Genomic DNA, 8,929 nt, shown 5'->3' with positions numbered 1-8,929 from the left:
GTGTCTATATATAAAAAAAGATGGTGACTGTCTTCCTTGGTGCTCTGCTAGGGTTTCTACGGGATGGATGACTGCAAAAGTTGCTGTGATTTTTTTCTGTATCTCTTATTTTTTGTTTCTTTCTTTCTTAGTGTGTGTGGAGTTTGGTTTCCTTACATTGTGGTTTTGTTGGTTTTCCCTCTTCCCATGCGTTTTGGAGTTTGAATTTTACTATTCCATTGGTTTTCTTTGGATTTTTTTTTGTGGGCTTGTCCGATTACTATTTTGCCTTCTGCACTTCTACTGAAGTGGCTTTGATGGCTGATTTCAGTCCTATTGATGTTGAAAATAACTCTTAGTGGACCAAGGCCACCTATGTTGGTGTGGTGGGTAAGGGACAAGATACTTGCTTAATGTTGAACTCCTAGTTTTCCCATAATTTTTTCATGATGCTGCGGTGGGCAAGGAAACTTGCAACTCATTAACCCCTTAGTTGTTAAAGATGGGAACCCCTCTATCTACTATAATGAAGAGGATCTTGTAACTATAAAAGCTAAGTGCAAATTTATTCTTATAGGCAAATTCCAACTTGGACACCCAAAAATGGAAGTTGTTAGAAGGTTTTTTGACAAATTTACCTTTGCTAGTGCTTGACAGTTGGGGTTGGTGGATGGCCGACACATCATGATCAAGTTGGCCTTAGAAGAAGATTATGCTAGACTATTTGCCAAGCAAACAATCACTATGGAGCGTATCCCCATGAAGATTGTTAAATGGACACCCAATTTTGATCGTAGCAAAGAACCTCCCATTGTCCCTATTTAGTTTAAATTACCTAGAGTTCCTCAACATTTTTTTAAACATAAGGTACTTTTTAATATTGGGTTGGCTTTGGGTAGACCATTGAAAATGGACTTCCCTACTTTCAATTTTTCCCGACCTTCAGTACCAAGAATCCTAGTGGAGAGGGACATCACTCTCTCTATGGTAGGTGAAATATGGCTTGGGTCCAAAGAGGAGGGGCACTGACAGGAAATAGAAATGGAGCAAAAACCTTACTATTGCCCAAATTGCAGAATGTTTGGGCATACCTGTAATAGGTGTTGCAGGCTGCATCTTGCAAATAAGAAGAAAGCCCCTAATCCTATAGAAAATGGTGCTATTATTAGTAATAACAACAAGATTCTTGAAAGTACTGTTGCAGTAATTCATTCCACTGATGTGGAAGTAATCAACAAAACTGAAACTAATGCTAGTCACCAAATTCTACACATTACACCTTCCAAAGAAACCCCTAGGAATATACCATATCATGGTCCACAAATTGAAGAAGGGGAAAACAGTATTGTGCTTCCTCCACAGCCTAGTAAACCTGCAGGCACTCAATCAGTCACCCCAAAGGTTCCTGTAAGACCATCTGAGGAACCATTGTGTTAAATATAGCAACTAATGGAACAAGATTGGCAAGCTCAGAAGGAAAGGAAAAAAAGAAACCCAGTATGGAAGAGAAGACAACTTTGGTAGATACTTATCAGACTGACAACTCTCAAAACTCTCAAAAGAAGACACCTACTCAACTTACCTGGGGGAGGACTAGATCTACATCTCAGCTCTCTTCTCACCCACCTTCTCAACATGATTAATTTTCTCTTTTGGAATGTCAGGGGCATTGCTCACCCCTCTTCCATGAAAATAGTTTTACATCTTAATAAAAAACACAAACTTTGGTGCATTGCTATTTTTGTGCCTTTCGTTCATAAAAATCCACAGAAAATCTTCTCTAGGTTTGTTGGTTTCTCACACATTTCTAACATTAATGATAAAATATGGATTTTTTGTAGAAAGGAGATCATTTGGTATGTTCAAGTTGACCATCCTCAGTTTGTACACCTCTCCTTTAATACCTATGGTCATAATGGGTTTTCTACCTTTGTCTGTGCTAGTTGTTCTAAAGCTGATAGAAGTGAACTCTGGTCCTCTTTGCAAAATATCAGTAACACTATGGCTTCTTGTTGGTTTGCGGGTGGTGATTTTAATTGCATTGCTACCAGTGCTGAAAAGACTGGTGGAAGACCCCCTAATTTAGCTAAAATGAATTTAATCTCTGACAACATCCTTCATGCTGGATTATTTGATATTGGTTTCAAGCGACCAGAGTTTACTTGGAAAAGAGGTGCTATATGGGAAAGACTTGACAAAATTTTGGTTAATGATATATGGTGTCAACATTTCTTGCATACCTTTGTAACGAAAGTGAAAAAGATGTTTGAACTCATTTTAGTACAAAATTTGTAATTATTATTGCTTATATTTGCTTATATGTGTTATGTGATATGTGTTATGTGTTTATGTTGGATTTCTTTTACCTTTTATTTTTGAATTTTATCTGTGTCAAATGTTGAGTATTTAATATTTAGACTTTAGTGTTAGTTTGTGTGGTTTAATTTTAACACTAAATTAGATGTGTTGGCTTGAAAAATGTTAGCTTATAATTGTTTGGATTTTATATATAAATGTGAGTTTTGTGTTGTTTGTGAAAATTTGTTTTAAAAAGTTGTTTAATTATGAATATAAGTGTTAAAGTGTTTTAGGGGTTGACGTGGTGCGATATGCAATAGGTTTCCAAAGAAAATTGAAATCTTAAAAATTTTTTGTGTTGGGGCCAAGGGCGTCAGATTTTGCGTGTGAGGCTCCAGTTTCCTGAAAACAACCAGATTTACTTAAAACTACAAAAAACCCTTATAAAACCCCATTTTTACTACTTGGATTGTCTCCTGCCTCTAAACCAAGGCCGAACTCAACTTAGGCATTGCCTTTTGGTGGATTTGAGGAGATTTAAGGACTAAAAAGTATTGGAGTCTATCTTCCAAAGGTAAGAGCTTCACTATAACTTAGAAAATTTTTATATTCACCGTGGATTTTTCCTACATTATGGAAGTGAAAAAATTTGAGTTTTTATTGAAGAAGTTTAAAGGGAACCCCTGGTGAAAAGTTTCTTACAAAATTATCCTACTTTCAGAGTTTGATTTATGATATTGTAAAATTATTTAGATTTTATGTGAATTTATCTAGATATTCATATGGCTCCAAGATTTAAGAGAGGAAAGCCTTCAGAAAATTTTGATGCGAGGTAATTTGTAAATTTGAAGGCACAGTACAATTATAATTCTGTGATGGGAACTAGAAAATTGATTCTGGAATGTGTATTTTCAAACATTGGAGGAGAGACAAAAAGGTTGATAATTGCTCGCAAGTGGGAAACCTTTTGCTACTTCATTGTAGTAGCTATTGTTCCTTTTGTTCGATAATTTTATGTCAATCTGCGGGTGACTACGGATGAGCACATTTATTTTAGAGGTAAACATGTTGAATTTACTTGAGAAATAATCAATGCAGTTTATGGGCTGTGAAATGACTTTCATTGTGAGTACACTGCATTTTTGATTTCTGATTCATCACTTGATGAAGTAATTTCCTATCTCAATGATGGAAGAGAAGTATGAAAGATTAAGAATAATCACAAAGTCAATTTCACCACTTCTATGCTGAATGTTCAATCTAAAGCATGTCATTACTTTATCTATGCAAATTTTTTTCTAACTAATCACCTGAGTGAAGTAATTAAGGAAAGAGTAGTACCAAATTTTTGCATTCAACAAATGAAAGTTATTGATATTGGTGCTCTTATTGTGCATAATGCTCAAAGTCTTGCTAGAAGTGAGACAACAAGTGGTTTGGGTCACCCTGCTTTGATTTTCACTTTATGTGAACAATCAGGAGTAGAATTCGATAATAATGAATAAATGCTGCAACCACTTAAGCCAACTGAAAAACCCACAGTGCATACATTTGAATCATTTATTGGATCTAGAAGTGAAAGTAGTGATAGATCCTCAACATCAGCTACAGGACCATCTTCTTTCAATTCTGTTTCACATGAAAATATTATGGAGTAGCTAATGATTCAACAATCAGATGTTATAGAAATGCAAAACAAAATAGGTGGTTTGGAAGCAAGGAATGCTTACAATAATGATTATAAGAAGAAAAGAGTACAATAAGAGATTTCCAACAAGAGGCGATGGATAGATTTCTTAAGGGTGATCAAACTGTAGAGTTTTCTCAAGAAAATGAAGAAGAAGAGGAAGAAAAAGGGGAAGATGAAGAACATGAGGAGGAAAATTGTGAATATAGATTTAGTTGGTTAGATCTGATTTTATTTGTTGTTGTGTGCTTATTTTTTTTGTTGGAATAATTGGAACAATTTATGTGTTTTGATTGTGGACCTATTAAAATTATTTGTATATAATCGTAAATTGTAGATTTTTATTTTTTAGCATTGTTAGTTTCTTTAATTTACTATTTTTGTATTTAATTTATCTTTTCTTAGCAAATCTTTTGATATGTTATGTTTCATTTGATAACTTAAAGCTATTACTTTTTAAATTAGTACCTGCAATATGTTAGAGTCAAGTTTCATATTATGAAACCTCTACAGGTTAGTTTTATTTTTATGCATTCACTATTTTCTTTCACCTACAAATTTTTGTACTGCATGTTTTACTTATTATTTAAAAACCTAAGTTTGGGGGAATAAAATTTTCTTTAAAAGAAGTAAACTAAATTTTATTTGTCCTCAATTAACTATATTTTAAAAAAAAATAATTTAACATGACCTTGGATACCAGAGTTTAACTTTAATAACTATATTTTTGTTTGTAAATATTATGGTAAATTTAACAAAAAATCTGTAATAATGAAGGTCAATTCTAGAGTTAAGATATTTAGTATGAAAGAATAAGACTATGTTTTTCTATTTAAAGTAAAGGAAATTGTATTTTTAAAATATTAAGAAACTTAGAGTTTCATATAAGAAAAAAATAATGAAACTTTATGAAAAATTTTCAAATCTAATATGAATTTATAAAGTGAAGGGAGGTAAGAAGTTTTAACTATAAGAAGAGTATAGTGAAGTTAAAAATTTTTAAAGGCTATCCAGATATAATAATCCTCACTAAAAAAAGAAAAGAAAATAAAGGATTGAAAATGATCCTAAAAACATGAAAAAAGAAAATGTAAAAAGAAAGAAAAGGAAAAGAAAAAAAATATGTGGGGAGAAGCTTGAGGAGATGCTTAATAAAAAATTAGCTTCACTTGAGTCAACTTGAGAAAAAAGGCTTTATTACATTTCTAAACTTGTATTTGAGTACTAGCATCCTTACTAATAAAGTTTTCATGAAATTCTTTTTCATATGGACATTCTAAGTATCTTTGATATGACAAATTATAATTCTTCTTGAAATAAATGGAGATTCAAAAATCTTAGACTTGATTATTAGGTGTTCTTATACTTGTAGTTTTAACTTAAGTTTTTAGAAGTTTTTCTTAAGTTATACTATTATATTTATTAAACTGAATTATAGAATTTTATAAGTTAATATCTATCATAAGTCATATTTTTATGTATTAAAAGAGTCACTTAAGGACAATTAACATTTAAGTCTGGGGGATTTCGATATACCAAAATAATGTGCAGTTTTATGCATTCATTTTATGCTTATATTTGCTGATATTGCACTTAAAAGAAGAGTTTTTCATGCATTGTTGTAGGTATATTGATTTTAGGTATTTGGAGCAAAAAGAAGCAAAAAAGAGGAAATTTTGAGCTAAAATAAAGCTTTTCAGCATCCTAGCGCCACAAGCATCATTATATAGAGAGCTAGTGCTAGAGGCACCAGAAACTAGAGCCAAAGGCACTATTTTATAAAGAAGAAGTGCCAGAAGCACCAAAATTGGCACTAGAGGTGCCAAAATCTAGAGAACAATGCGAAACTTCAAAGCACAGGTATCAGAACTGGCTTCAGAAGCACCAGAGATAATTTAAGACGGAGTAAGGTGGTTAGTAACTACTTTCGAGCTATTTTAGAAGGAAAACAACCCATTGAATGATTCAATGTATCTAGACACTTTGGAAAGGCTCTTGAATGAAGATATTTGTCTGTGGGATGAAAAGATATGTCTGTTGGATGAATAGATATGTCAGTTTTACAATATAGCTATAAGAATTTCTAACTCACTACGGGATGGATACTTAGGATCTACTACTTTAGATTTGTCTACTAATATTCAATGGGCTAAAGCCACCTTTGCTGATGTGGTCGGAAAGGGTTTTGACACCATAAAGAAATATGATGATTTGGTTTTTCTCCAAGCTTACCATGATGGAGCCGATCCTATCATTAAGCCTTTGAAAAGGAAAAGGAGGCAAACTTGATATGTTTTACACTGAGGAGGATATTCAGCGGCTCGCTGAAGTCTGCAATTTCATGCTATTTGGTAAATTGTAACTTGGGCATCCAAAAATTGAGGCTATTCAAAAATTCCTTGACTGCTTGAAATTGATTGGTGCTTAGAGAGTGGGTTTGTTGGACGGAAGGCATATTTTAATCAATTTATCTAGAGAAGAGGATTATGCTCGTTTGTTTTCTAAATAGATTTTACAAATTGAAGGGGTATCCATGAAGCTACTTAAGTGGTCACCAGATTTTTATCCTAGAAAAGAGCTCCCCATTGTTCCAATGTGGTTCAAACTCCCTGGACTTAAATTACATTTCATTAATCATAAATTGTATCCAAAATTGGAAAAGCTTTAGGCAGACTCCTAAAATTGGATGTTTCCACATTTAATTTGTCCAGACCATCAGTGGAAGGAATTTTTGTTGAAAGAGACACAACCCTTCCAGAGGTTGATGAGATCTGGCTAGGCACTGAACACAATGGGTATTATCAAAGAATTATAGCTGAGAAAAGGCCTTATTGTTGTCATCACTAGAAAATGCTTGGACATATTGATGATAGATGCTTTAGATTGTACCCAAACTTAAGGAAAATGCAGAAAGGTTTTTCCAAGGATCCTAGTGTCTCTGCTGACTTGGTGGCTCCTATTGAGGAGGGACTGCATGGTGAAAGGATACCTGTACAGGAATTTCTTCCCAATTTTGATGCTGATGCTGTTGCTGTTTAGAATCTTCCCACTTTGGCTGATAGGGAAGATTTGGGGGTGCCTTCCACCAATCCTGAGGTTGGTTCTTCTGTCTCAGCTCCCACTTCATGGGTAATAGACAGAGAGCAAGAACATTATAGAATGGTGACCTTGGGGATGTTGAAGCTGGTTCTACTCAGTCTAAGGAGCAAAACCCATTGGAACCCCATGAAGAAGTTAGGAAGCTAACCTGGGGATGTTCTTTAGATGACAATTTGGTTCAACAAATGAATACAACATTTGAGAAGGATTGCCAAGTCTAGAAATCTAGAAAAAATAAGAAAGGAGCCTTGGAGTTAAAACATTTGCAGGAAGGTGCATAATCCTTGTCCGAAGGAGCTTCTCATCAAGTAAGAATGTAATAAACGGAAAGAGCTAGAAGGAGGGGGAATCTTACCTCTTTTGAATGATGAACTTTCTATGCTAGATTGTTAGGGAATTGGCTCATCCTAAGTCCTCTAACGGACTCCTTTCTCTTAATAGGATGTATAAGTTTTGGATTATTACTATCTTGGAGCCTATGATCTCCAAGAACCCTCATAAGATTTTGAAAAAGTTCCATGGTTTTCTTCACTTTTCTAATCTGAATTATAAAATTTGGATCCTTTGTAGGAAAGAGCTCTAATGTTCTGTGCTAAGGGATCATGCACAATTTCTTCATCTACATTTTAACCATATAGGTAGATGTGGCCAGACCACCTTCATCTATGCATGTTTTTCTTCTATTGTTAGGCATGAGCTGTGGAGCAATCTGATGGATATCAGCATGTCTATTAACTCAATTTGGATAGTTGGTGGGGATTTCAATTGTCTGTCTTATCTTACTGAAAAGCTTGGGGGTCGGCTTCTTGACTTGAACCAAATCAATTTCTTCAATGATAACATTCAATTGGCTTGCTTATATGATTTGGGGTTCATTGGCCCTAAATACAGTTGGAGAAGAGGACAATTTTAGGAAAGGTTGGATAGTATGTTGGTCAATTTCTCTTAGTTGAAGGAGTTCTTGCATACTTCAGTGTATCGCCTTTCTATGACTAGCTCTGATCATTGACCTCTCCTCATTTCTATTTCTGAATATCCTACCAAAAGTAAATCAAGTTTTAGATATCTTAATAAGTGGTCTTTTCATACTAATTTCCTTAATTAAGTGGCCCAAGTTTGGAAGGATTTTCATCATCATAGTCCTTGGATAAAATTTTGGTTTCTTCGAAAGAAGCTTGTAAAACACCTCTCTCATTGGAATTGGAATATATCTGGTGACATTAATGTAAAGGTTCAAGAGGCTGAAAGATATGTGGCCCAGCTGGAGGCTCAAATGATAACTAATCCTAACATTGGCTCTAAACTTTTCATGGCCAATAAAAGGCTGATGCATGCTATATCAATGCATTTTGATCTCACTTTTGGTTGAGGTCTAGAAACTTCTTTAGTAGCCTAGGTCTAGCCATAAGACTTTCCTATTGACTAGTCTTAGAAAACTAGAAAAGGTACCCTCACCATTAGAAATTCAAAACTCTTCTCTTTAATCAACTTGAAGCTCCACATATTGGTCCTAACCTCTAATATTTAGAAGTTAAGATCATTATGGGGGAGCTCAAGAAGAGTTCCTATAGGGTTACTTGGCCTTAGGATTGACCCTGGGTGTTGATTTGGAGCTAAGGTACACTATACCCTCATCATACCTTCACAATATCTTCACAATACCCTAGCTAAGACCAATATATGGGAACCCAAAATGGGGATTATATTGATCCATGGTTCATTTAGAATGGATATCTATCCAATTCTACTTGAGATATTAATCTTGGGTCTTTTGCCCCAAGGCACCTCCAAATTACCTAACTGCCCTTGGGACCCAAATTTGGCCAAAATTCCTAAATTTTACCAAAATACCCAAAATTGATCAAA

This window comes from Phalaenopsis equestris, unplaced genomic scaffold, assembly GCF_001263595.1.
Source record: "Phalaenopsis equestris unplaced genomic scaffold, ASM126359v1 Scaffold000484, whole genome shotgun sequence".
NCBI lineage: Eukaryota > Viridiplantae > Streptophyta > Magnoliopsida > Asparagales > Orchidaceae > Phalaenopsis > Phalaenopsis equestris.
The sequence above is the reverse complement of the archived record's forward strand: the minus strand, read 5'-3'. Positions refer to the sequence as shown.